General features: G+C 49.3%; 1 long non-coding RNA gene across 1 annotated transcript in view; it reads right to left on the bottom strand.

The window, feature by feature from the left end:
- Window positions 1–3,692, bottom strand: part of LOC138845199 (uncharacterized) — a 31,272-nt gene extending 27,580 nt beyond the window's left edge. The window contains exon 1 of the long non-coding RNA XR_016220749.1: window positions 3,545–3,692. This is a non-coding gene — a long non-coding RNA (uncharacterized LOC138845199). The remainder of the gene's footprint in view (window positions 1–3,544) is intronic.
- Window positions 3,693–26,740: the final 23,048 nt, after the last annotated feature.

Below are 26,740 nucleotides of genomic sequence, written 5' to 3'. Positions count from 1 at the left end.
CAGGATGCCTGCTGAGAAAATCTGCCCGCCTGGCCTAAGGCCTCTGCCTCTCTGGCTCATGAAAGAGCACAGTGATTGACCAGTGGTGTCTACCGTACGGATAGAGAAGATGGAAATGGTGGTGGCACTCATGCCCCACATTTGCCCTCTTAACTTCTGCCCTCACAAGACAGTAGCTCTTGTCTTGGAATTGACATGGTTTTCCAAGTGGGGCAGGAGTGTGTGTGTGTGTGTGTGTGTGTGTATGTGTATCATGACCTAGACCAATTCTCAAGAATTAGCATGCGAACAATGACCTGGAAGGTTTGTTAAAGCAGACTGCTGGGCAGCACCTAATTTTTTATTCACTAAGTCCAGGGTGAAAACTAGAGTTTTATATCTAACAAGTTCTCAGATGATGTTGATCCTGCTGGTCCCGGGACCACAGCACCCTGGGACTTGCAGGGGCTGGTGCTGTGTCAAGATTGTGATAAAAACAACACAACAGCTGAATACAATTATGTGCTTGGAAACCTGATGATATGTGGTTTTTCAATCTGGGAGATATTACTAGGGTCTGGATGGAGAAAAATTATTTAAAAAGGAATGGATTATTCTTAGAATTGTATCTGTGAAATCAACAAAATCTGCTCTGTAGTTACATAAAAATGTTAATAGATGAGCTATCAGTTTATATTATTACATTATGTATTCTCTTTTTTCCCTGGTGCATTTCCAGGTTATTAGCTGGCCTGCCCTGCCCCAAAGGTAGCTACATCCAAGGTGTGATCTGAAGTCCCCAGATGGCCATTCTGTAGCTACTACAGGTAGGTTAGCTCTGAGCTCAGAATGCAGCCCCTCCCAGCTGGCTGCTTTTAGCAGAAAGCAAAGGGAGGACAAGGGCCAGGCTGTCTGCGACAAAGGCCTAACTGCTGAGTTTCTTCCTGTATTATTTCCACTCTGTTATCTCTTATGTTTCAACTATGAACTTTTATTTAATTTTCTAAATTAACAGCTTTATTTAGATAATATATAATTCATTTGTTTTAAGTGTCCAGTTCAACTGTTTTAGTATGTACAAACTTGTACAATTCCCTCATTCTAATTTGAGAGCCTCCTTTTATTTTTTAAAAATTTATTTATTTATCTGAAAGGCAGAGTTCCAGAGAGGTAGAGGCAGAGAGAGAGAGAGAGAGAGAAAGAAAGAAAAAGAGAGGTCTTCCTTCCACTGGTTCACTTCCCAAATGGCTGCAATGGCCGGAACTGGGCCAATCCAAAGTCAAGAGCCAGGAGCTTCTTCCAGGTACCCCAGAAACTGGGGCAATCTGAAGTCAGGAGCCAGGAGCTTCTTCCAGGTCTCCCACGTGAGTGCAGGGGTCCAAGGACTTGGGCCATCTTTCCCAGGCCATAGCAGAGAGCTCAATTGGAAGTAGATCAGTAAGGTCTTGAACCAGTGCCCCTGTGGGATTCTGGCACTGCAGGTGGTGGCTTTACCTGCTACACACAGCACTGGCACCTTAGAGACCTTTTATTATCCTTTGAAAAACCTATATGTGATTGCTTCTCTTCCCCCTTTCTCTCCTAAGTAAGCTCTCTCTACTCTGTCTCCTGTACATTTGCCTTTTCTGGACATTTCATTTAGGTGGAACCACACAGCATGTGCTCTGTCGTGTCTGGCTTCTTTCACTGGGTGTGATATTCGGGGGGTGAGGGGGTCACCCATGCTGCAGTGTGCACCAGTACCTCCTCAAACACTCACTGCTACCCAACCTTCCTTTGCTACACACGCCTCTTCTGCTCCATTTCTGTGGTAACTCCTTCCGTCTAGGTCCTTGTGAAGCATAGTGTGGTCCCCAACAGTAGCGTCAGCATCACTCGGGAGATCCTCCATGCAGGCACTCAACCAGGAGCTGCAGCAGAGCAAGACCCCAGGGGATTCATGCGCATCTTGTGGTTTGAGAAACTTCCCTGGCGAAGCCCCTCGCCTTTGTCTGAAGCTTCTCCCGTAGCCTCTGCAATGGCCTCCCTGCCTCCAGTCCCCCCACCAGACCACCCGGCCTGCACACCGCTGCTGGGGATTCTCCCTTCAGTGCCAGTCTCCACTTGCTGCCCGATTTCTTAAGCAACCTAAAATGGCTAAAATGCTCAGAGCTTTCTACAGCAGCCTCCTCTCTCTGGATAAAAACTTCTCACCTCCAGTGCGCCAACGCAGGCTTGTGGTTCCTGACGCGCAAGATCCTCACTGCACCCTGATCCCGCTGTGGGCAGCCTCGGCTTCCCTCCATCTGCTGAATTCTACTCACTCCCTCCAAGTACCGGATCAGGCCCCACCCCTGCCTGGGCACCCAGAGAACAAAAGGGACCAGCATTCTCAGAATAGAGCTCCATACACATGGAAGATAACTCATCTCATCTGGTCAGCTACCTACCAGGAGTGAGATATAATTTGCTTCTAATGATGAGCAATCTTTTTTCATTATCATTCAAACCATGCAAGACACTTCCTGACCTGGAGCTTCACATTGTACTTATTCTAAACTCTAAGAATGATTATTAAACATTCCATCCTCCTGTCAGATACTCTGTAGCTGATCATAGTAGTAATAATGATAATAAATATAGTAATAATGACATCAAACATTGCCACAGCAGTTATGGGTTATTAATATGTTACCCATTCTGCTAATGCAATCCGTATGCCTTTTTAATATGAAAATATAAGCCCCTAAGGAATAAGGATATTTCTTACAAGCTATTGACTTTGGTTACTGGGCGACCCTTGGCCATACAGTAGGCATTCCACAAACCGCTAAACAGACACCAGGCCAGAGGCAGGATGTCAGGAAGAACTGACTCCATGTAAGATTACCCATAAAAACTATTACAGGATGAATTACAATAAAAATATAACTATTATGACTATTATTGACATTATGGAATACTGTATGAGACCTTTTCTGTATGTTATCTTATGTAAATTTTTTTACTTTTTAGACTTTATATAAACAAAACAAAGTTCATGAATTTCATATGTATAGTTTTTAATTTTTATTTAAGGTATACAAATTTCACATATTTCATATATGCAGATTCAGGAACGTAGTGATACTTCCCACCCTACCCTCCCTCCCACTCATGCTCCCTCCCACCCTTCTTCCTCCTCCCTCTACTATTCTCACTCTTAATTTTACAAAGATCTACGTTCAGTTTACTTTATATTTACAAGATTAGCCCTACACTAGAGCATAATGGTTGCCCCACCCTACCTCATACCCAACCTCTCTCCTCCCTTTCTTACTTTTTTAAATATTTATAATGACATACTTTCAATTTACTTTATAATCGCAAGTTTAACCCTCCACTAAGTAAGAATTCAATATGTAGTAAGTAGAAAAACCACTGTTCCCCAAGGCTATAGACAAGGGCTGTAAACAATAATCGAATCTCAAAATGTCAGCTTTCATGGGGCACCTATGAAGAACGTACTGTTATTCATATTTAGAAAGACATTCTTATTCATCCCTGTCAGGAGGAAACTGAAGCTCAAAGCAGCTGTGTGGCTTACCTGAAGCGTACTACTGGTGAGTGGCACGGCCAAGATTCAAGGCCAAGTTTCTGACTCCATTTTGCTGTCTCTACATACTGGGAAAGTGGTTCCACCAAAGGAGTGTTGGAACATGACCAGGATCACGAGGGTTTGGGAGGTTCTAACTATTTTTCTGAGTCAGGAAGTGTTTCCACAGGCGATATTCCTGTTTTCGTTGGAACCTTGGTGAGATTTAAAAGTCACCATGAATTTCCTCCTTTGCGTCAGAGGACATTCAAGGAGAACAACCCATCGGATACAGATGGACTCCACCAGCTTCCTTGGCCAAGTGCTTCTTATCCTTTTCTCGTTGTAAGTGGCCTAGGAGGACTGAATGTAAGGTCTTCACTGTAATTTCATCTTGGGGTGACCAAGAGAACACAGGAGACTGACCGTCTCAGATGATAACATAGAAAATATCTCATCTGGTCAGCTCTCTACCACATGTAACTTTCTGCTACTGACTACCAGTATGTTTTCAATATCACCAAACTATTCAGTTGTTGACAAATGTTTAATTGCCTCATCTATGTTTATCAGTTTTTGCTTAGTAATTCCCCATTCCTTCTAATGGTCCCCCAAGTCACTAAATAAAATAAAACAAAAAATGAAGACTTCCTACAGCTCATGGCTTCAAATATAATTAACATACATAACACAAAGTAGGTCATGAACATGGACAATCAACAGTAACTATCGTTCTATAAAGACTAGCTAAGGGACATGCCAATGCTAAAAAGAGATTTTCTCATAGGCTTCTTAAAATTACAATTCATAGTAGAAACTATATGGCACATTATTTTCTATATTTTTTTGACAGGCAGAGTTAGACAGTGGGAGAGAGAGAGACAGAGAGAAAGGTCTTCCTTTGCCGTTGGTCCACTCCCCAAATGGCTGCTATGGCCGGTGCACTGCGGCCAGCGCACCGCGCTGATCCGAAGCCAGGAGCCAGGTGCTTCCTCCAGGTCTCCCATGCAGGTGCAGGGGCCTAAGCACTTGGGCCATCCTCCACTGCACTCCCAGGCCACAGCAGAGAACTGGACTGGAAGAGGGGCAACCAGGACTGAATCCGGCACCCCAACTTGGACTAGAACCCGGATTAGCCAAGTGAGCCACGGCCCATATTTTGTACTCATGCATACACATAAATAAATACAAAGGAAAAAATTTTAACTAACCAATAAATATGTACTAATGGTATTTTCTATTCTAGATTTTTAAAATTTTTTGTTTGAGATCTATTAGTGGCAGCTTGGTCAGGAAAACGGATCCTGGATCCTTCTGGAGGCTTAGTGATTACTACTAATCATGGTCCTCATACAGGGAGCACCACAGTGCATCCTGACGACCAAAGCTTTCCCTGAAAAGCAGAGTAGGATGTCGGGCCCTTCCTCGGGTTCCAGAGCTCTGGTTCACATGTGCAAAGTAGGTGCAATGATGTATCCTAACTCCATGTGGCATTTATCCGCTTGTCAAACAAATATTCAGTGACCATTACTATACTCAAGATGATAGGCATGGCAAATTCAATGATAATTCTAGTGAGAAACTACTCTGAATTACACATCATCTTAATCTTTTTCACAGTGCCTAAAGTATGGGCTTTCTTACTATTTCAGTTGTATGGATGAGAAAACTAAAGGCCAGAAAATATGTGACTTGCCCAAGCTTGTGTGAGGGTTAGAGGAAATTGACCAGAGAGTAGAGCCCAAGCTTTCTACGCTTTGGTCATTGGGGAGCAGTAAGCACAGAAGCAAAAAGCATCCACACATACACAGCACTTGGCTACAGGCCTGGGTTTAGAATGTTCTGGGGACAGGCATTTGGTGCAGTGATTAAGATGTCATTTGAGATGCCCACATGACATATCAGAGTGCCTGGTTGAGTGCCAGCTCCATGCTTTATGCCAACTTCTTGCTAATATGTATCCTGGGAAGCAGTAGGTGATGGCTCAAGGGCTTGGGTCCCTACCACCCAAATGGGAAACTTAGATTGAGTTCCCAGATCCTGGCTTCAGCTTGGCCCAGGCACAGCCACTGCAGGCACTTGGGGATTAAACTGGTAGATGGCAGCTCTTTCTGTCTGAATGTTGGTCTCTGTATTTTTGCCTCTCAAATAACTAACTAAATAAGTAACTTTAGAGCAACTTTACATTCCAGTACCCCTGCAAATGTTTAAGGAAGCCCTGCCCATTGAAGCCTCCGGAAGCAGCACCGCTGTTCCCGCCCCCAGCTCCTGGCATTCCAAGAACTACCTGGGCACAGTTAATCAATCACCTGAAAAACAGCTGGGAGGGAAGGGTGGGGCACAGAGAAGTGGGCTCTGGTCATCCCCACCCCTTCCTGTTGCCCAGCAGCCTCAGCTGCTTTCTCTTGAACTTTGGGCCAGAGGGAGGAGTTGGAGGGAAAGGCAGCTAAGTTACAGGGAAAGGGATAAAGGGGAGAGGAGACAAAAGTATAGGAACACATAAGCAGAAAACAGTGGGGCAAGTAGGCTAAGGTCCCCTAGAAGTGGTTCTCACCCCCTGGTTCAGCCAGGCTGGGCTCCATAATGTTATATATAAGGGCACTTCTAAAAATTCAGGAATAAACTTCATTCAAGGATGAACTAACCTTAAAATTCCATTTTTCCATGAACATCTTGACGTACCCTTGTATACTTATCTGTATCAATATCTCTATCCTTCTAGTCCAGTTAGCATCAAGTTATCAGAAGCCAGTTTGGGCTGCTTATCATTTTACAGGTCTCTGTGTTTGTCCTTATCCTTTCACAAGGCACCTTATCGGTTCATCTTCAAGGCTTCTGGGACATAATGCATAGAAGGAGGAGCAGCCCAGGAAAACTGGGTGCTAGCCTTGGGACTGGTGCTGCAAAGTTGACCTTCTTTTCTGAGACTGTCTCCCATCTGTAGATTGAGGATGTTAACCACACACTTCACCACATAGTGTTTTTGGGTAATGGCGTAAAAGCAATTTGGCAAAATATATTAGTTCTTGAAGGAAGAAGCCATTCTAATCGACTCCAGCTCAAACTTGCGTGGCTTAAATGTATTAGTAGAGTTTCATGTTTTTTCAAAAATTCCATTCAGAGGCTGGGTTGTTTAGATAACCTTTCTGTTGTAAAGAAAGCTTATGCATTGTGGAATCCAAGACTCTAACCTACTGTGGGCTAATGAAGTCACTGTACACATGTCTTATCAACAGGCCATAGTAGAATAAAACAAAGGCTGGTTATGTTTAAGTTAGAAGCATTCCCTTTGGTCAACTATGCTGGTGTGGCTGGAACCCAGTGGATGAAGACAAGAGTGGAGTGGATTGAGCTGGGGAATGTGAGCAGGAGGCTCATCTTCCAGGCCTCCTGCTGGACTCCCATGGAAGGAAACCAGACATTTTTCAAAGCAGTGGGATGCAAAGTAGTTAAAGCAAATGGTGGCCTTTGACTTTTTCTTTTATAAAAAGATGTACTTATTTGAAAGGCAGAGTTACACAGAGAGAGAGAGAGATGAATCTTCCTTCCTCTGGTTCACTTCCCAAATGGCCTTAATGGCCAGAGCTGGTCAGGCTGAAGCCAGGAGCCTGGAACTCCATCTGGGTCTCCTATGTATGTGGCAGGGGCTCAAGTACTTGGGGCCATCTTTTGCTGCCCATTAGCAGGGAGCTGGATCAGAAGTGGAGCAACCAAGACTCGAACCAGTGCTCATAGGGGATGCTGGTGTCACAGGCAGCAGCTTAACCCTCAGCACCACAATGGCAGCTCCAGGTGTTCATTTTCTTAGCAAGAGGGTGAGGGAGGCAGATTGGAAGGAATGGGAGCTTCCTTCAAAGGAGACCTTGCAGGGTGAGAAAGCTAATGCATCAACCCTTGGACCACCAGCTGCTTGATGACCCCAACCTCTCCCTCTCTTGCCACCACTCCCACAGGACAGCAGGGTGCTCAGAGGTGAGGAGGAGCCTGGTGTATGTGTGCGGGGCCCCTACATTGAGATCTTCTCTTCACACTTCAGATTCCCCTGGAATATCAACAGATCTGCTCTGCACTCAGGAAGAAAAAGGGAAAAACTCAAGTGCACCTGCAACAGCCGCCCCTAAGTCTCAAGGTGAATGGGCAATCCCCTGTGGCGAGCTGAATAAATGCCTTCCAAAGATGTGTGCACTTGTAATCCCTGGAACCTTTGAAGTGTTAGGACTTTGGTCCTTAGAAGCCAGGAAAGGCAAGAAAATGGTCCCTCCCCCAGAACCTCCAGAAGAGGCATCCATGCTGAAGCTTCGCCTTCAGCCCGGTGACACTGATTTTGGACTTCTGGCTTTCAAAACTCTGAGAGGGTAACGTTGTGTTGTTTTAGCTGCTCAGTGTGTTACAGCAATCATGGGAAACTGATGCCTCCCCCTTCCCAGGCTCTTACTCAAACTTGTCAATGGCCAGACCTAAGCTCATTCATTCTCAGTAGGGTCTGGTGTTTTGGAAACCAGAGCACCGGCTCTGAAGCCTACCAGAACTGGTTCTACTCCTGCTCTGTTTGAGTGTAAAGTGCAGGGAATAATATCCACTTTGCAGGGTGACTGTGGGCCCTAGGGACAACAGAATGGTACACATAGTGGCATTGGAAACACCAGCATCTACCAAGCAGGGCTCACAGTGTCTGTTGCCAGGGCCAAGGGCATCTTGTACTTGACTTGAGAGAAGCTGCTATCCTTCAGGTGAGGGGGTGGGAAGCTGGATGCAGGCAGAAGGCCCAGTGTCTAGCCTGTGAGTGGAGTGAGCTGTCCTCACTACACAGAGCCATGCTGATCCCAGCCTCCCTTCCTGGGATGTGACTGGCTCATCATTGTCCTCCACCAACCAGCGTGCACAGCCCATGCCTTTCCCTGCTGCACCAGTCCATGTGCCACGAGAAGAGGGGGTGAGAGTGGGAGGCTGTGTGCCAGGCTCCATGTCACCACACCACCCTGGTTTAGGTAGACCCCAAAGCCGCTGGCTACAGGAGGGCTTCAGTGGTCTGTGCCCCCACCCTCGTGGCGCCCTCTTGGAGAACACAGGAGCGATTGTGAGAGGAGGAAGGGGATTCTAGGCCCTGTGTTCAGACTCCAAATCTGAGCCATTCCTTTGGCAACTGGACATGTCCAAAAGGAAAATTCCCAGTGAAAGGGCTATTGACCTTGAGCCATTGTAGGAAACAAAACAAAACAAACATTCTCTGAACGTCACCTGAAGAACTGACTTACAATAAACTTCATGTCCAGGAACGCATCACCTGTCAGAAAAACAAGTTCCATATAAGGAATTCCACCAACCAGACAAGGCCGGCCGGCGCCCCGACACACCTTTCCTCCCGAGTGACTCACCCCGGCAGGGAGCGCGGCCAGAAACAAGGGCAGCTGGCTCCGTGCTGCCTCACCCAGGGCGTCAGGAAGGTGAATTCCCGCCTTCTGCGGGGGCCCCTCCCCATCTCTCTGGGGATGGTCTCCATCATTCCTCCGTGGCCAAGGCAAACTTCTTCTACTTCCAAAATGCAACTTCCCCATAGGCCTACTGTGCACAAGCTGATGGTACAATCTGCAATCTTAGAGTGGGGGAATCCTGGTGGTTCATAGACTTAGACAATGTCACTTCGTTTTTAAAGATTTTATTTATTTATTTGACAGGTAGAGTTATAGACAGTGAGAGAGAGAGAGAGACAGAGAGAAAGGTCTTCCTTCCATCGGTTTACTCCCCAAATGGCCACCACGGCTGGAGCTACTGGAGATATGCTGATCCGAAGCCAGGAGCCAGGTGCTTCCTCCCGGTCTCCCACTCGGGTTCAGGGGCCCAAGCCCTTGGGACATCCTCCACTGCTTTCCCGGGCCACAGCAGAGAGATGGAATGGAAGAGGAGCAGCTGGGACTAGTACCTGGCGCCCATATGGGATGCCAGAGCCACAGGTGGAGGATTAACCTAGTGCACCACGGTGCCGGCCCCATCAATGTCACTTTTGAAGAAAGTCAGGTAGTCACCATCAAGTGACAAGGACTAACTCTGATCTGCTATATCCTGGCTCACACTCTCGCCCTACAGTAGGCTGAGCCCTGACTCTGGACCCTTTAGGCATCCAAACTGAAACGCAGTGGTATTTAGTTGATGAGATTCTCCACTGTCCCCCCAGTAGACAATAGGCTCAAAGAGCTAAATATATTTTTGAGACCGGGGAAGTGTTTGAGAGGGGAGCATGGGTGCAGGGTGAAAGGCAAGGTGTGACTTTCACACAGCCAGAGCCTCTGCCAAAGCAAACTTCTCCCCTTGCTTCAATGTGAGCCTGAACGCAGTGAGTGGCTACTTCTGTTGTCTTTATTCTCAGGCAATTTGCTATTCTAAGCACTCATAAATCAGTCATACTGCAGAGCTTCAAAGGGAAGGGGCATAGATTCTAGACATCCCAAAATTTTCGGAGAATGAAAGAACCTCAGGTGCCATGCAAACCCACTGACTCACCCTTCACCAATGAGTCAGGGAGGTTTCAAAGAGGTCAAGTGATCTGTCCCAGGTGGCACTTGTCCAGCAGAACTTTCAGTGTGCTCACATCGGAAATATTATAAATTTGTACTGCCCCATATGGAAGCCATTAGCCTCATGTAGCTCTTCAGCACTGAAAATGTGGCTGGTGCTACTGAGGAAGTGAATTGTTGATTGTACCCAATTTTCCTTGACTTAGATTGAAAGAGCCACATGTGGCTAGTGTCTACCATATTGGATAGTGTTGGTATAGTCACAGAGCTGAGAGGCAATGTGAGGTCTCTGATTCTAATGCTTTTCTTTTTTCACTGCCCTCGTGCAGAGCTCTAGGTCAGGGTGAGCTTTTCCTGTGGAACAGGAGACTCTTTTTTTTTTTTTTTTTTTTTTTTTTTGACAGGCAGAGTGGACAGTGAGAGAGAGAGACAGAGAGAAAGGTCTTCCTTTGCCGTTGGTTCACCCTCCAATGGCCGCCACAGCCAGCGCACTGTGCTGATCCGATGGCAGGAGCCAGGTACTTATCCTGGTCTCCCATGGGGTGCAGGGCCCAGGGACTTGGGCCATCCTCCACTGCACTCCCTGGCCACAGCAGAGAGCTGGCCAGGAAGAGGGGCAACCGGGACAGAATCCGGCGCCCCGACCAGGACTAGAACCCGGTGTGCCAGCGCCACAAGGCAGAGGATTAGCCTAGTGAGCCGCGGCGCCGGCCACAGGAGACTCTTAGTGTCGGGTCTTTGTACAAAGCTTCCATGTCAACAGTAATACTTTGTGCTGTCCTGTGAGATGTCTCTAGAAGGGTAGAGAAGAGTTTTCTTCCCAGTATTAGAGAATATAGGCTTCCCCAGGGCAGAGAGAGGGCAGAGAAGTTCATTCACTAAAACAGAGTTGTGGAGGGGAGCATCCATCTGCTGGTTCACTCCCCTAAATGCCTGGGACTGGCCAGGCTAAAACCAGGAGCCAGGACCAAAATCCAGGTCTCCTATGCAGATGGCAGGGATCCAATTACTTGAGCCATCTTTGTTGTCACCCTGTATCTACAGAAGCAGGAAGCTGGAGTCAGGAGCTGGAGCTGGAATCGTATCAAACCCAGGAACTCTGATACGGGACCCAGGTGTCTTAAGTGCCAGGCCCAAAGCCCACCCTTCTTTAAAGGAAGTATGGAGTGCTGCCTAGGGATCAGGTGTGTGCTAGCCACTGGGGACCACACGTGTTACTCGTTGTGTTTGTTGGATAGAATTCGTGAAGGTGAATGATGGAAAATACCACCTGAATTCAGATGTGAGAGAGCCATTCGTCACTGGTAAAAGTCCCCCAGCTTCCTTTGGCAAATGCTCCATGCAGTGCTGCAGGCGCCCATGTCCATGGCATCCCCACTGGGTCTGTCCTGATGGAGCCTGGCCTCATCCAGCCACTACATCAGCCTCCCAGGAAACAGCTGGCTTCCTTCAGAACAGACTAGTTTCTCTCCATGAACATGGCCCAAGAGGGAGCAGTAGTAATGTCTTGAAGGATGATCCCATGGTTTAGTTTAGTTCAGAGGTCCAAGTTCTGTAGAGAAGAAGCCATAGCATATCCCAGCATCTGTGTCATGCAAACTTGCTCCATCCTACATGGGGGCCAAGGAGTTCGACACAGGATACTTTGAGACAGCTGTTACTTGCAGTCCTTGGTAAGGACTCTTAGCTGTGAGTATGTGGGGGGCGGTGCTATCTGGCCATCTAAATAGAACTGTCCAGCAAGCAAGTGGAATAGAAGTGGCCATTGAGGACCAGGCATCAGGCACGTGGGAGGAGGAGAGGCAGAGGTATGGCTTCTCAGAGTGGCACAGGAGACCTTTGGTGAGACAGGAGGTCAGGAGCTAAGAAAATGAGAAGAGGTTGGGGAATGGAGGAGGCGACAGATGGAGCAAAGAGGCTCATGGGAGGAGCACGGCCTGGTCCTCACAGCCAAGGATGGACGGGGCGACTCAGCTGATCAAAGTCTGTCTATACAGCTCCTGTCGCTGGCGATTCCTTGACGAGCAAAGCAAATACAGTCCTTGCTTTCCTGGGCTTCCTCTCCCTGAAGCCAGATGAAGTAAGTAAGCAGAGAAACTGAGGCATTGGGAAGTAAGCTGGATGCCCTGATAGAAGACACTGAGACGGGGTGACGTGTCCTTTCAGGGAGGTGACCAGGGCCGATCTCTCTGAGCAGGTGTTTTTTTGGCTGAGATGAGCTGGTGGAGGCAGAGGAGTGGATGAGCGTCCCAGCACAAGGAGGTACAGGGCAAAGATGCTGAGACAGGAAAGAGCACGGCCCACGGGAGGTGCACGCAGGTGGCTGGAGTAACGGGCACAGAGGCTGGGACGAAGGGGCCAAGAGAGCACATGGGAAGGGCGAACCTCAGCTGTGAAATCTGAACTTCCTAGTAAGAGCAAACGTGCACAGTGTGGAACTAGAAATCGCTTCCAGAGAGTGAGGCTGGGGAGATGACTGAGGTCAGCCCCGAGGATGGCTTGGGGATCTGCAAGGGAGAGATGGGGGCTGGAGTCAGTCTGCAGGGTTCAGGGGCTTAATGCACCCCTCTGGGCCCTTTCTGGAAGAAGTTTGGTGGAGAAAGGGAATAGGGAGGTGGATATGCTTGGGGGTCCCACTCACAACCGCACCCATCTGGGGCAGTCAAGGTTGGTTTGTATCACTGTCACTGAAGTCACAAAGCAAAATCATCCCGCAGCTCCTGCTCCAAGCCGTGCCTGAAGTCTGCCAGGAAGGCCGAGTGGGAGTCGGCGTTCCTGTTGGGTGTAGCGAGTGGGGCAGAAGCCACTGGCAGGAGCAGCCCCATTTCTGGTCAAGTGGCTGGACTTCGTGGCTCATAGCTGATGGCAAGGTCTAAGCCTCCGAGGTGGATTAGGAAAGCCCCAGGCCTGGGGAGCCAGCTAGGGAAGAGACCTCATGAGCCTGACTGTCACTCCGCATGGTGCGCTTGACTCATGGGCATTGACAATTGCAGTGTAACTTTAATTATACAAGGCAGGGTTTCGTAATGCCTCCTGTCAACCACAATTTTGTGAAAGGCCATGAAGGTTTAATAGTTGGCTGCTTCAAGAGCGCTCTTAGCCTTTAAACATGAGCTGAAGGAGGCTGAGTGAGATATGGCTTATAATTATAAGGGTTGAGAAGTGGCTGGGGATACTATAAATGCCAAATAAAAAAATAAACTCACAGGCGTGCTGGGATGGCTTGGGGAGAAATGCTGAGTCCACCCTTTGCCTGCTGCCTTGGGCCTTGGAGTTCCCTGGGACCAGGGGCAGGAACCGTGTCCCTAGTTGTGATGGCTCCAGAGAGGGAAGAATGATCCAAGGTTGCCTTCCTTGCCTCTCTTCTGAGGCCTAGATTTGGTGCCAGGCTCTGCGAATGGAAATCCAGAGAGAAATACATGGGAAAGGTGACAAAAAGCCCGGCACCGTGTGCTCTGGGGACCAGGATTTCTCAAGCCTCCTATCCATTGATGTCATCACCCCAGAGCTGTGAACAGTGCCTGTGCCCGGCCTGGCCTAGACACTCAGCAGGCGCTTTGCTGTGGAGCCCAAGTGTTAGGATTCTTTGCAGAACCTCTGCAGCAGGCTGAACCATGTCCTACATCCCTGGAGATGGTGATATTAGTTCATACAGAAAGGAGTCTGCATATGTGATTAAATTAAGGGCGGAGGGATGGCGAGGTCAGAGTATCCTGAATTATCCAGTGGCCCTGATGTGGTCACAGGTCCCTTGTAAGAGGGAATTAGAGGGGAGAAGGCCAGGGGAGGAGGGAAATGGACATTGGAGAAAAGTCCTTTGGAGACAGAGGAAGGGACCATGAGCCAGAGAACCCAGGCTGCAAGACAGAGAGTAAACAAATGGACTTTTCCCCAAAGACTGCAGAAGGAATGCGGCCCTGACTTGGGCCCAGAGTAATTGATTTTGAGACTTTGGCCTCCAGAACAATGAGAATACACTGTGTGGTGTTAACAAGTGAGTTTGTGGGCATTGGTTGTGGCAACCACAGGAACTGAATGCAGTTGGTCCTCCATGTCCATGAGCTCTGCACCCACAGAATCAACTAACTAGGGATCGAAAATATTTTTCAAAAATCTTGTATCTGTACTGCATGTGTAGACTCGTTTCTGTCATTATTTTCTAAACAATACAGTTCAGCAACTATTTACATAGCATTTACATTGTGCAAGTCATTAGACATAATCTAGCAATGATTTGAAGTATGTGGAAGGATGCATGTCGGTTACATTCAAATACAGTGCCATCTTTTACAAGGAACTTGAGCATTGGTGGAGTTTGGGACCTGCGTGGAGTCCTGGAGCCTATCAGCCATGGATACCAAAGGACGACATTATAATCCTCATAGGTGATTCTAGCGGGAGGCTGGTGATGTGGAGCAGTGGTGAAGCATTCGCTTGTGCCACCACTGTCCCATATCAAGCCCTGTTCAAGTCCCAGCTGCTCTGCTTCCTGTACAGATCCCTGCTAGTGCACCTTGGAAGGAGGCGGAGGATGCCCAAGTCCTTGGAGTCCTGCCACCTGCATAGGAAGCCTGGATGAGGTTCCAGCCTCCTGGTTTCAACCCAGCCCAGCCCTGCCCATTACAGCCATTTCAGGAACAACCATCAGATGGAGGATCTCTTCTTCTCTTCTCTTCTCTTCTCTTCTCTTCTCTTCTCTTCTCTTCTCTTCTCTTCTCTTCTCTTCTCTTCTCTTCTCCTCTCCTCTCCTCTCCTCTCCTCTCCTCTCCTCTCCTCTCTTCTCCTCTCTTCTTCCCTACTCCCCCTCCCCCACTTCCCCTTCCCTCCACCTTCCCTTCCCTTCCCTTCCCTTCTCTTCCCTTCCCTTCCCTTCCCTTCCCTCCCTTCCACTCTCCTTCCCCTCCCCTTCCCTCACATTCCCTACCCTTCCCTTCCCTCCCACCCCCTTCTCTTCCCTTCCCTCCCTCCCCTCCCTTCCCCTTCCCTTCCCCCTTCCCTTCCCTTCCCTTCATTCCCTTCCCTTCTCTTCCCTTCCCTCCCCTCCTCTTCCCCCCTTCCCTTCCCATCCCTCCCCTTCCCTCCCCTTCCATTCACTCCTCTTCCCTTCCCTTCCCTTTCCTTCCCTCCCCTTCCCTCACCTCTCCTCCCCTCCTCTTCCCTTCCCTTCCTTCCCCTTCCCTTCTCCCTCACATTCCCTCCTCTTTCCTTGCCTCCCCTCCCCTTCCCTTCCCTCCCCTCCCCTCACATTCCCTCCTCTTTCCTCCCCTTCCCTTCCTTGCATTCCCCCTTCCCTCCCCTCTTCTTCCCTCCTCTTCCCTTTATTTCCCTCCCCTTCCCTTCACTTCCCTGCATTCCCCTCCCCTCCTCTCCCCTTCCCTCCCCTCTCCTTCTTCCTCTTCCCTTTCTTTCCCTCCCCTTTCCTTTCTTTCCCTTCCCTTCCCTCCCCTCCCCTTCCCTTCCAGTCCCTCTGCTTCCCTTCCCTCTCCTTCCCTCCCCTTCTCTTCCCTCCCTTCCCTTCCCTCCCCTTCCCTCCCCTTCCCTCCCCTCCCATTCCCTCCTCTTCCCTTTGCTTCCCTCCCTCTCCTCTCCTCCCCCTTCACTTCCCTGCCCTTCACTTCCCTGCCCTTCACTTCCCTTCCCTTCCCTCCCATACCCTTCCTTTCCCTTCCCTCCTTCCCCTCCTTTCCCCTCCCATCCCCCTCCACTTTCTTTCCCTTCCCTTCTCTCTCCTTCCCTTCCCTCCCCTCCCTTCCCTTCCCTCCTCTTCCCTCCCCTTCTCTCCCCTCTCCTTCCCTTCCTTCCCTTCCCCTTCCTTCCCTTCCCCTTCCTTCCCTTCCCTTCTCCCTCTCCTTCCCTCCCCATCTTTCCCTCCTCTTCCCTTCTCTCCCCTCCCCTCCCCTCCCCTTCCCTCCTCTCCCCTCCTCTCCCGTTCCTTCCCCTCCCCTTCCCTCCCCTCCCATTCCCTCCTCTCTCCCTTCCCCTCCCCTCCCCTTCCCTCCCTCCCTCCCCTTCCCTCCTCTTCCCTTCCCTTGCATTCCCTCCCCTTCTCTCCCCTCTTCTTCCCTCCCCTTCCCTCCCCTTCCCTCCTCCTCCCTCCCCTTCCCTCCTCTTCCCTTCCCTCCCCTTCCCTCCCCTCTTCTTCCCTCCCCTCCCCTTCCTTCCCCGCTCCTTCCCTCCTCTTCTCTCCCCTTCCTTCCCCTTCTCTTCCCTCCCCTCCCCTCCCTTTCCCTCCCATTCCCTCCCTCTTCTTCTGTGTCACCAGGGAGGCTATAAGAAATGCAGATTCTCAGGCACAGCCCCAGACCTGCTGATCAAAATCTGCATTTGAGCAGGACGCCTAGACAATCTGAATGCATACCTGAGTTTGAGAAGGGCTGAATTCTGGAACAATGGTTTTCTCCACTAGCTTTACGTTAGTACAGATTCCCAGGCCAGGACCTGGTGTTTCCAGAAGCTTCCCAGGTGATTTTAGGGTGAACCCAGATATCACCTAAGACAAAAGATGCTCAGACTGAGTCACCAGGAAAGGTTGGAGAAAACTGAGAATTCCTTCAGAAGAGACATTGACGGGCTGTGACTCAGTGAGGATGCCTTTTCAACAAGCATCCCAGGGAGCAGCACCCCCGGTGCTGAGCGCTCCCGTCAGCCAGCTGGCTCCCTGTCAGCCAGAACTCTTGCCTCTCCCGCTGCAGTCTGCCCCACTCAGTGTTTTTCCTTCTTCCAATTCTCCTTTTTCCCTTTCTTAAGCAGAAAAACTATATACTAAGCCCTGGGGGTATGGTCCTGGGGGACACAGCTGGGCAGCACAGGAAGCACTCCTCCGGGAGGAAGCTACCATCCTCCGTGATTATTCATCCCAGGTCCTGCGAGATAGCTTTGGTGGGAGCAGCGGGTGTAGACAGGCAGCTGCTGGAGGTGGGGATGCGTGAGAGACCTGCCTTGTCCTGCCTTGTCCCGGTCTTGGCTCCTGCTGCTCCAGGTTCTGTCACTAGAATCTGACCCGCTAGTGCCCCTTCCAGCTGAAGGGCTCAGCTTCTGTCTGCTAAGACATTGCTATCTGTGTGCTTTGCCACTCATTTTCTATTGAGTATTATTTGATTTTTATAAAGATTGATTATGTTCATTTGAAAGAATGGCAGAGAGAAAGAGAGAGAGGGAGAGATAAAGAGAGAGAGAGATCTTCCATCCACTGGCTCACTCCCCAAATGGTCCCATCAGCCAGAGCTGGATGAGGTCAAAGCCGGGTACCTGGAATTCCATCCAGGTCTCCCACATAGGCTGCAGGAATCCAAGCACTTGGGCCATCCTGGCAGGAAGTTGGAAACAAAGCAGAGTATCTGGCACTCGAACAGGCACTCATATGGGATGCCAGCATCGCAGGCAGCAGCTTAACCTGCTGTGTCACAATGCCAGCCCCATACTACTACTATACTACTGTTACTGCTACTACTACTACTACTGGCCTGGGTTCTGAAAACAAGGTCTTCATTCAGAGGCCCAATTTTAATGCTGGAAATTCTAAGCATTGGGGGAAAAATGTCTCAAATGCCATTTGTCCCATGCTCAACCTGTTCTTGCCTAGTATTACAGCTTCACATTGGTTTGCTAAATATTCACTGTTTTTGTAATAACATTAGTGTGTTGAACCCTGGCTCTGCAGCTAACCAAACCTGCCTGGGACTCTTTATTTCTTCCGCTGTGAAGCAGGGATAACTGGCCTTGACTTCCAGGGCTGGTGTGTTGATATGGAAAGAGAATTACCTGAAACGCGAGGTGTGGTGCCTCAGTAAGTGACAGCTGCTTGGATTATTTTTTTTTTAAAGATTTATTTATTTATTTGAAAGTCTGAGTTACAGAGAGAGAGAGAGAGAGAGAGAGGAGAGATCTTCCACCTGCTGGTTCACTCCCCAAATGGCTGCCATGGCCAGGGCTGAGCCAGCCAACACCAAGAGCCAGGAGCTGCATGCAGGTTGGTCCCTGACCTGGGTGACAGGATCCCAAGTACTTGAGCTATCTTCCGCTGCTTTCCCAGGCCATTAGTAGGGAGCTGGATGGGAACTGGAACAGCTGGGACACGAAAAGTCACCTACATGGGTTGCCAGCCTTGCGAGTGGCGGCTTTACCAGCTATGCCACAATACCAGCCCCAATAGGTGTTATTATTGATTAGACCATTTTATTTAAAAGTTAAATCCAATCAGGTAAATGAGGGGACAGTTCAGATCCTGCAGAGGTGAAGGGTGGAGCTCTCCACCCAGCACCTGACACTTTTCTATAGGTTGAAAGAAAAATCAGAAAATTAATCTGAAACTTGGAAATTAGCAATAGGCTACCAAGGACTCCCTCAATGCTAGGCTGACTTTCTGTTGTCTGGCTATTTTATAACTCTAAAGAAGCAGATGCTAACTTGTAGTTTGTAGCAGAATCTACCCAGTTGGAGGAAGCCCTCTAGAGACTCTCACCACAGGGTCTGCAAACCAGTGCCAATCCAGGGCTCCAGCCCAGGAGGCGAGAGTGAGAAGCCACTCAGCTGGACGGGACGAGTGGGTGGTGCTGCAGTAACTAAGAAGGGAATGCTAAGGTGATTGTTCATCACAGTCACATTTCTGAAACACAGTGGAGTACAGAAAACAATCTATGGGCATAATTAGGCTTATTTATCTATATTTTAGAAATCCAAGACCCAGAGGAGCAAGAAATACTGCCCAGGATTGTACAACTCTAACTGACCCACAGAAATGAATACTCCAACTGTGACAACTGCTTGTGTCCTCCTAGAGAGAGAACACCAGCTTCTATTTGTGTACACAAAATCTCTGTGTGTGTGCGGGGTAAGAGACCACACAGGTTCCATTAATATACCTGGTTATTTGGAAATTATCTAGTTGCTAACAACTAAAAGCAACAACTCTAAACCACACTGTACCACAGTGAGAGAGAGAGAGAGACAGACAGACAGACATAGAGAACGAAACCAGGAGTCTCTTCTACTCATCTGGCATATCCATTTGCAAGGCTATAAATAATTGTATTTTCAGGTCTTGGACATTTCTGAAATTTCAGTAATAAAGATCTGTATGTTCCAAGAGCAATATTCTCTTGAGTTTATATTTTAATTGGTTGATTGTTTAGGAAAAGCCTGCTTTCTTTGGTGGAGGTGACAGGTGGTAGCTGGAACCATATCTTGGTCACATTCTTTTGCCCTGGTCAAAGCTAGGCTGCATCACAGGACTTCCTCGAACTTGAGTTTAGAAGGATGAGCAGAGACCACTGTTTCTAGCTCCCTGCTCTGTCGTGTCTAGAGGTCGGCCCATGCCAGCCTTATTGAAGCCACATCAGTCGTTAGTGACTGCTCTGCTGCGAAACTGTAGAGAAGGAAACAAGTGACAGAGCCAGCGAGAGTCCTCGAGTCTGCCTCACAAGCAGCGCATTCATTCCGTGGACAGAACTCTTCTGCTCAGCATCGCTCTACGTCTGTAAAATGTGATTTTATCACTTCCCATGTGCCAGGCACTCTCCATGCATTTTTTTTTTTTTTAACAGGCAGAGTGGACAGTGAGAGAGAGAGAGAGAGAGAAAGGTCTTCCTTTACCGTTGGTTCACCCTCCAATGGCCGCCACGGCCGGCGCGCTGTGGTCGGCGCACCGCGCTGATCCGAAGGCAGGAGCCAGGTGCTTCTCCTGGTCTCCCATGGGGTGCAGGGCCCAAGCACCTGGGCCATCCTCCACTGCACTCCCGGGCCACAGCAGAGAGCTGTCCTGGAAGAGGGGCAACCGGGACAGAATCCGGCGCCCCGACCGGGACTAGAACCCGGTGTGCCGGCGCCGCAAGGTGGAGGATTAGCCTAGTGAGCCGCGGCGCCTGCCTTCTCCATGCATTTTTAAGATTTAATCCTCATTGCAAATCAATCAATCTTAGTGTGATTGGCATCCCCCATGTCACAGATGAGGAAACCGAGGGTGGGGATTTCAGTCACCTGTCCACGTGCTTGGGACTGGAACCCAGCCTGTCTGTCTTCATGGCCCAGGGTTTTAAACACTAAGCTGTGGTCTGTGGTCTGGGCCAAGCATCCAGAAATGAACTTGACCTGCACGATCCCTGTTTATTTGTCTGTCTGTTAGTTTGTTTGCTTCTCCGTTTTCTAACAATGCCGTCATTATCCATGGATCAATCAAAGCAGCCACCTTTGGCCCAGGCTTTGTGCTCCAGACATGGAGGACCCCGACCTTCTTTCCTAGTAAGGGGGGTGGGGGGTGGGCAGGAAATATTGCCAAGAACCAAATATTAAAAAAAAAAAAATCAAGCCTTAGGAGCTGCACTGGTGAGCCAGCAGAGAGAGGTGTTTTGCAGTACTGGCACCTGAAAGGCAAAGTTTTCAACGCGCAGGTCCCTTTGTTCTGCCGGCTTCAGTTATAAAATCAGAGCTGCATTCCCACAGGCTGCAATGGAAAAGTTCACTCTGCAATTCGCTGGGTCGAACACTTCTGGCAAGAACCAAGCAAGTGACCTGGCCTGGCCCTGGGAGGCAGAACTCCGAAAGCTGCGCAGTCCCCTTCTGCCCCTCGGAGCCGCTTTCCAGGGCAAGCCCCTTCCTCTCGTCCGCTTCCTCAGTGCTGCTTCCTGCGGTCCTCTCTGTGCTACTACAGAGCAAGGGCTACAACGTCGCATTTAATACAGGAACCATCAGTGACTGCACGTTTCTTCCATAGGGAAGAGCCCAGATTCCAGACTGAATGCCTTGTTTTATGAATGATGTCATTTCAAACACCTGTATACCAAATTTTCCTAAAAAAAATACGTCTTCAAAGTACCAGAGAAATCAGAAAGATGAATTAAAATCTGTCATTCCAGTCAAGGCCGTTTTCCTCCATGCAAGTATTTGGGGACTATCCTAGACGTGCTTTAAGGTCCTAGAAAATTCAATGATCAACTGAAGAAAGGGAAAAGGTCCAAAGATTTGGGATTTTTTGATTGGTCTCTCAAGGACCTATAATTTGATATAAATGTTCTCGTCTTCTCCTTCATCCCTCCTCCCGCAACAAACACTTTTTTTTTTTTTTTTAAATAAAAGGTAGGCAGGCAGCCGGCACTGTGGCTCACTAGGCTAATCCTCCGCCTGCGGCACCAGCACACCGGTTTCTAGTCCCGGTTGGGGTGCCGGATTCTGTCCCGGTTGCCCCTCTTCCAGGCCAGCTCTCTGCTGTGGCCAGGGAGTGCAGTGGAGGATGGCCCAAGTGCTTGGGCCATGCACCCGCATGGGAGACCAGGAGAAGCACCTGGCTTCGGATCAGCGCGGTGCACCAGCCGCAGCACACCGGCCACAGCGGCCATTGGAGGGTGAACCAATGGCAAAAGGAAGGCCTTTCTCTCTGTCTCTCTCTCTCACTGTCCACTCTGCCTGTTTAAAAAAAAAAAAAAAAAAGGTAGACAGGCGAGATTTTGTCCTTGCCTGTTCTACCTGTACTGGCCATCATCCTCCCAGGAGCTGTGCAGCCACCTGACTCTGCCTGGGGTCTGCAGCCATAATCCCATCACCTGCATCCTGCTTAGAGGCCAGCACGGATCTTTCTCCCTTCTCCTAGGAGCTTCTTGTTGTGGGCTGGCTCAAGGCCACACCTGATGGTGAAATAGAAAGATGGAGCCACAGCGCGCCAGCCATGGCGGCCATTGGAGGGTGAACCGACAGCAAAGGAAGACCTTTCTCTCTGTCTCTCTGTCTCACTGTCCACTCTGCCTGTCAAAAAAAAAAAAAAAAAAAAAAAGAGAGAGAGAGAGAGAGAAAGATGGAGGGGGAATTTCCAGCCAATGGCAATACAACAGCAAATGCCAGAAGACTCGTGTTCACACACTCTAACGCGAACCCACAAGCACAACCAAGTATTTTAACATTCTGTTTGCTTTCTAAAAGCAGAAAGAAGTTTTAACCCCCTCATGAATGCAGGATTCTGAGGACCACAGGAAGCTGTGAGTCTGATGAGACGAAGAGAAAGCCCTTCAGGTTCAAGGGTGGGAGCCAACCAGGGCTGCTGAGCGTGGCCTGGCCTCATGTCATAGCTGGCGTGACTTCTCATAGGGAGAGCACGTGGTGGTTACCAAGACAGGGTGGGCGGGGTGTGATAACCCAACGCCAAGTGATGCCAAAACCCCAAACAGTTGTCAAAGAAGGAATACAAGCACCACAACACAGCTGCCTCACCTCCCACCCACGCAGAGCGCGGCTCCTGAGGCCCTGCAGAGCGCCCTGGCAGGGCAGCCGGCGGCCGCGCGTTGCCCTGGGCATTCCGGGCACAGAACACTGCTCTCCTCTCTCTCTTCTGGGCCCTGGCCGCTTCCCTGACTGATTCACAGCAACAGAGAGTGCTGGCTAAGCTAAGAGGGGAAGAGACGTGTCTACAGCTCCGGGCTCCCAGGCTTCCCACTCGTGGAGCTGGCAGACATGGAAAGAAGGGCATCTCTTTCTTGGCTCGTTCTTGGCACCTCCCTGATGCCCAGTGTTATTTGGCTTTGGGGGGCAGGGGAAGGGTTTGATGACCTCACATTCAATCAACTCTGTGCCCTTCCAGTCTCAGAAATGCAGTGGGCTCATGCCTAGAATCAGGGGATGAGGGCCCATGGTGGAAACGTCCTTTGGCAGTATGGACTCCCTGAGCTGTGGCTAGAAGTATCACCAGAGAAAGCACAGAGCCAAACCTTCTCAAGTGTGGAGCTCTGGTTGCTCAGCCTCAAGGGCAGGACACTGTTCTCAACCTATTAAATACACGATATAGGAGGATCTAAGATAGAATGCGGTGGGAGAAATAGGGTTACTTGTGAAAATACACTATTTAAGAGGATGATACCATAATTTCTGGTGCCCAGTTGCCTGAATAAAGGTTAGGGATAGAGATAGAGCTGATAGAGAGAGAGAGAGAGAGAGAGAGAGAGAGAGAGAGAGAGAGTTGATAGAGAAAGATGATAAGGATATAGAGATAGAGATAGAGGTAGAGATAGAGATTATAGGGAAAGAAAAATACAGAGAGTTGAGGATCATTGCAGCTTAGCTGGTGGGAGGAAAGGTATTGTGCTATCAGCTAATGGCTAATAGCTCAGAAAGTATGAACACGTGTGGGGTCAGTTGCGTGTTAGACAAGACAAGACATTCAGGAAGAAATGTACAGTAGTGGGGAATAAGGTATGTAGAGCTTGGGACAGAGGTTGACTTCGGAAGTAAGGACTTGGCAGTGTTATTGAAAGCCACAGGTATGGCCGAATTGCCCAACGAGAGGCTCCAATAAGCTGACCATGGGAGTCTCTGGAGAAGACGGAAGAGGAGTATCCGGAGAAGAACATGGAAATCCATGGCAGAGGGAGTGATGAAGGCTGTTGGAACAGGGCAGTGGTTTACAAGGGAGGGAAAAAACCACCACCCATTGCCAAGGCAAGCAGGGGAAGGGCTGCAGAGCGTGCGTGGGCGCCTGCTGGTGACCTCAGCAAGAGCAGTTGCAGGGAGTAGACTGGCGACTGAGGGCAGATTGTGCTGTACCAAGGACTGAATGGAAGGTCAAGCTGAGACAGCGCCAGATTAGCATTTAAAGAAGTTTGGATGTGGAGGGGAAAAACCACAGAGCAATAACTTGGGACTGAACAGAATTTAGGAATCTTTACTATGCGTTCTGATCATATTTCATTTAAATGTGGAGAGGCTGGAGTATTTATATGTGCTTAGTGGAAGAGATGATTAGAGGGCAGTTGAAGGGACAGGAAATAGAAACTCAATGGAGCAAGGCTCCTCGTGCAGATGGGGCTCCCTGGGAAGGAAGAAGCAGGGATACGCAGGTAGGAGCTCTTGGCGTCAGCGCCTATGATGGCAGGGGATGAAGAAGGGTGGGGTGGAGGGACAAGGTGAGCTACGAAGCAGCCACAGTGAAGGCCCCAGGCGAGGTCTCAAGGGTGGCTGAAGCTGGGGCTGTCCTTCAGGGCCATCCAAGCTGGAGCAGGCCTCTACAGCCCCAGGCCAACCAACCCCGGGCCATGAGCTGCCTTGGGAAGGGAGTGCGACCTGTTCCACCAAAGCACTCCACCAAGAAGGCTGGCAGTGAGGGTTTCTGCCGCATCAGCACTTCCAGTAGCTGAAGCCACAAATCCCTCGGGCCCGAAGGGGAATCTGGGCAGCAGATCTGTGTCAGTCAAGTTTCAACCAGTGAAGCAGAGGCCCTAGGAGATATCTATTAAGAGATTTATTGCGCAGAATTGGCTCCTATGATTACGGGAGCTGGCTGAGCAAGTTTGAAATCCACAGGGCAGGCTGGCAGGAAAGGCGAGCTGGAACTCCTGGGCCTGGGTCAGAGCAGCTGTCCACACTCAGAATTCCTTATTTGCCAGAAAGCCTCTGCTGTGCTCTTACGATCTTTCAGCTGATTAGATCAGGCCCACCAGGTCATCTGGAATGATCGCCCTGACTGAAGGTCAACCTGGGAGTGACGTCTAAGCTGCTTCTGCAGTGTTTTTCTCTCAGGAGCAGAGGAAACAAATAGCCGCCCTTATCCATGCTCTTCCCAGCTAGCTGGGCCCCTCTTCCTCTACTGTCACAGCTGGACTGCTCTCACCCCTTCCCAACTCACCCTCTGTCTCCCACCACCCAACACCCACCTCGGCTACCTAGGAGGACCAGGGACCCTGCTCCCTCTGCTGGAACTGCCGACTCTGCGACACCAAGCCACATCCCCCTGCCCTCAGATCACCCTCAGAACTGAATGGAAGGAAGAGAGGAGACGCTGGCCTGCAGGTTGGCCTCCCGCCTTTACCTGGAGCTGAGCAAGGAGCAGAGTGATATTCATGGTTACCGCTGGGGCGAATGGAATTGCCAGCTGTTGGATTTCTGTCTCAAGCTCCATTCTAAGAGGTTTACACTTTGTCAGATGTGATCCACCACAGGCTGGGATTTGAAATATAAACCAGGACACCAGCCAACAAAGTCTGAGTTGTCCTTTGAGGGCAGATGATGGTGTTTCTCCATCTTGCGACTTTCTATCAGAAGCTAAGGTCCTTGCTATTGCATGATGGGAGGAAAGTGCTCCCCCATCCTCCCCCACCCCCAGTCCTCCAAATAATCCAAGTGGAAGGCAAGCCAGGCTGTGAAGGACCTGGGTACACTGCACAGCTTTCCAAGCTCAAAAGCAAGACTGCTGAGAGGCCACACTCTAAAGTCCATCATCGTTATCATTCGCTTCCCATATGGGTGATCGTGTTGACACAGAAGCAAGTTAATATTGCATGTGCCATCACCGGCATGAATTTATTTTTGGTAGTTTCATGAAATGATAGCCCTCTCCCCACCTGTAACCCATCTCTTGACTCTTCTGTCCCGAAGTATACAGAAATGGGGTCATGCAAAATTAGACCTCATGGCTTAGGCATCAGGATTTGAGAAGCAAAGAATGAAACCTAATCTGGGTAATCTCTGGCTTGTTCTTCGTTGTAAGACAATGTCTCCTTAGAGTGCCAAGTTTCCAGAGTGGTGGAGGAGTTTTGTTTTCTTCCTACCTTGGGTTTTCTTGGAGTCACATATTAATAGGTCTTCAAAGCTCTCTAAATTATAACAGATAGAATGTGAAGAGATCCCATAGGCTGGAACAAGTCCAGAATCCAGGAGGCAAGTAAGTGAACAGAGACCAAATATAATGTCTGATGTGACTTTGTTCACCTCACCTTTTCTTTTCTACAAGTACTTTTTCCTTGGAACACTTGTGATTTTTTTTCCCATTAAGGCGTGAGCCCAGCCACCTCGTTTCTCTATCTTGGTCTCCTGCATCCCTCTTTGCCCATTTCTCTGCAGATGAGTTCATCTAAGGTAGATAAGATGGATGGTAAACATGGAACTTGAGAGGGTGAATGTCCCCTACTTAATCTGCCAGTTTGGCTGCTCATAGTTGATGTGTACAACCACACAGGGGGTACCAGCACAGCCACTTGCTTCTCAAAGCATCTGCCCCTGGAATAGAAGTCATAGAAGCTGGATGTGATCGCCAACGGATTTATGTAATTGGAGCACAAGCTACAGAGTCAACCATTTCCAGAGGGCAATGATTTCCTGGTACCTTAGGTGTTGCTAGGGTCAGGGTCAAGGTCAGAAAGCCTGACCGTGCCCTGAACCGCTGCAAAGATGATTTAATCACATCCCTGCCTACTCTGCTCTCTCTAGGAATCTAGGCTCCCTTCAAGGGCTCAGCCTGGAAGAACTTCACCCAGCAGTGCTTGGCACAGTGGCCAGTCTCGGTCATCTCTGCCTCCGTTCTGCCCAGCTGTGGGACCTGGAATAGGCCTGGACTCACTCTGGGTGGGCCTCAGTTTCCTGCAGCAGAACAGGCTGTTCTGAGGAGTAAATGAAATGACACTTGGACAGTGTCTGATTCCCCCTGTCATGCTGAGTTCCAAAATTGTCCTGGCTTTGTAGAGTCTGGAGAAACGAGAACATTCCAAGGACTGTGGAGGAGGACATCCCTGTAGACAGACAGACGAAGAACTGGAACACCCACCCTGGGATCCTACCACCAGCCTCAGTCCCACTCTGTGTTCTTTCACATTCAAGACTAACGGTCATGCTGTTAAAAAAAAAAAAAAAAAAACAAAAAACAGAAGCACAGAAGGACCATTTCCCAGTGACTCCTGGGAAATGCAGTTTTTCTAGGATCCTGAATTTTTCACAAACATTTAAAAAT

The sequence above is a fragment of the Oryctolagus cuniculus genome, chromosome 14 (genome assembly GCF_051225735.1).
Source record: "Oryctolagus cuniculus isolate XC-2025 breed Fujian yellow rabbit chromosome 14, ASM5122573v1, whole genome shotgun sequence".
Taxonomy (NCBI): domain Eukaryota; kingdom Metazoa; phylum Chordata; class Mammalia; order Lagomorpha; family Leporidae; genus Oryctolagus; species Oryctolagus cuniculus.
The sequence above is the reverse complement of the archived record's forward strand: the minus strand, read 5'-3'. Positions and strand labels throughout refer to the sequence as shown.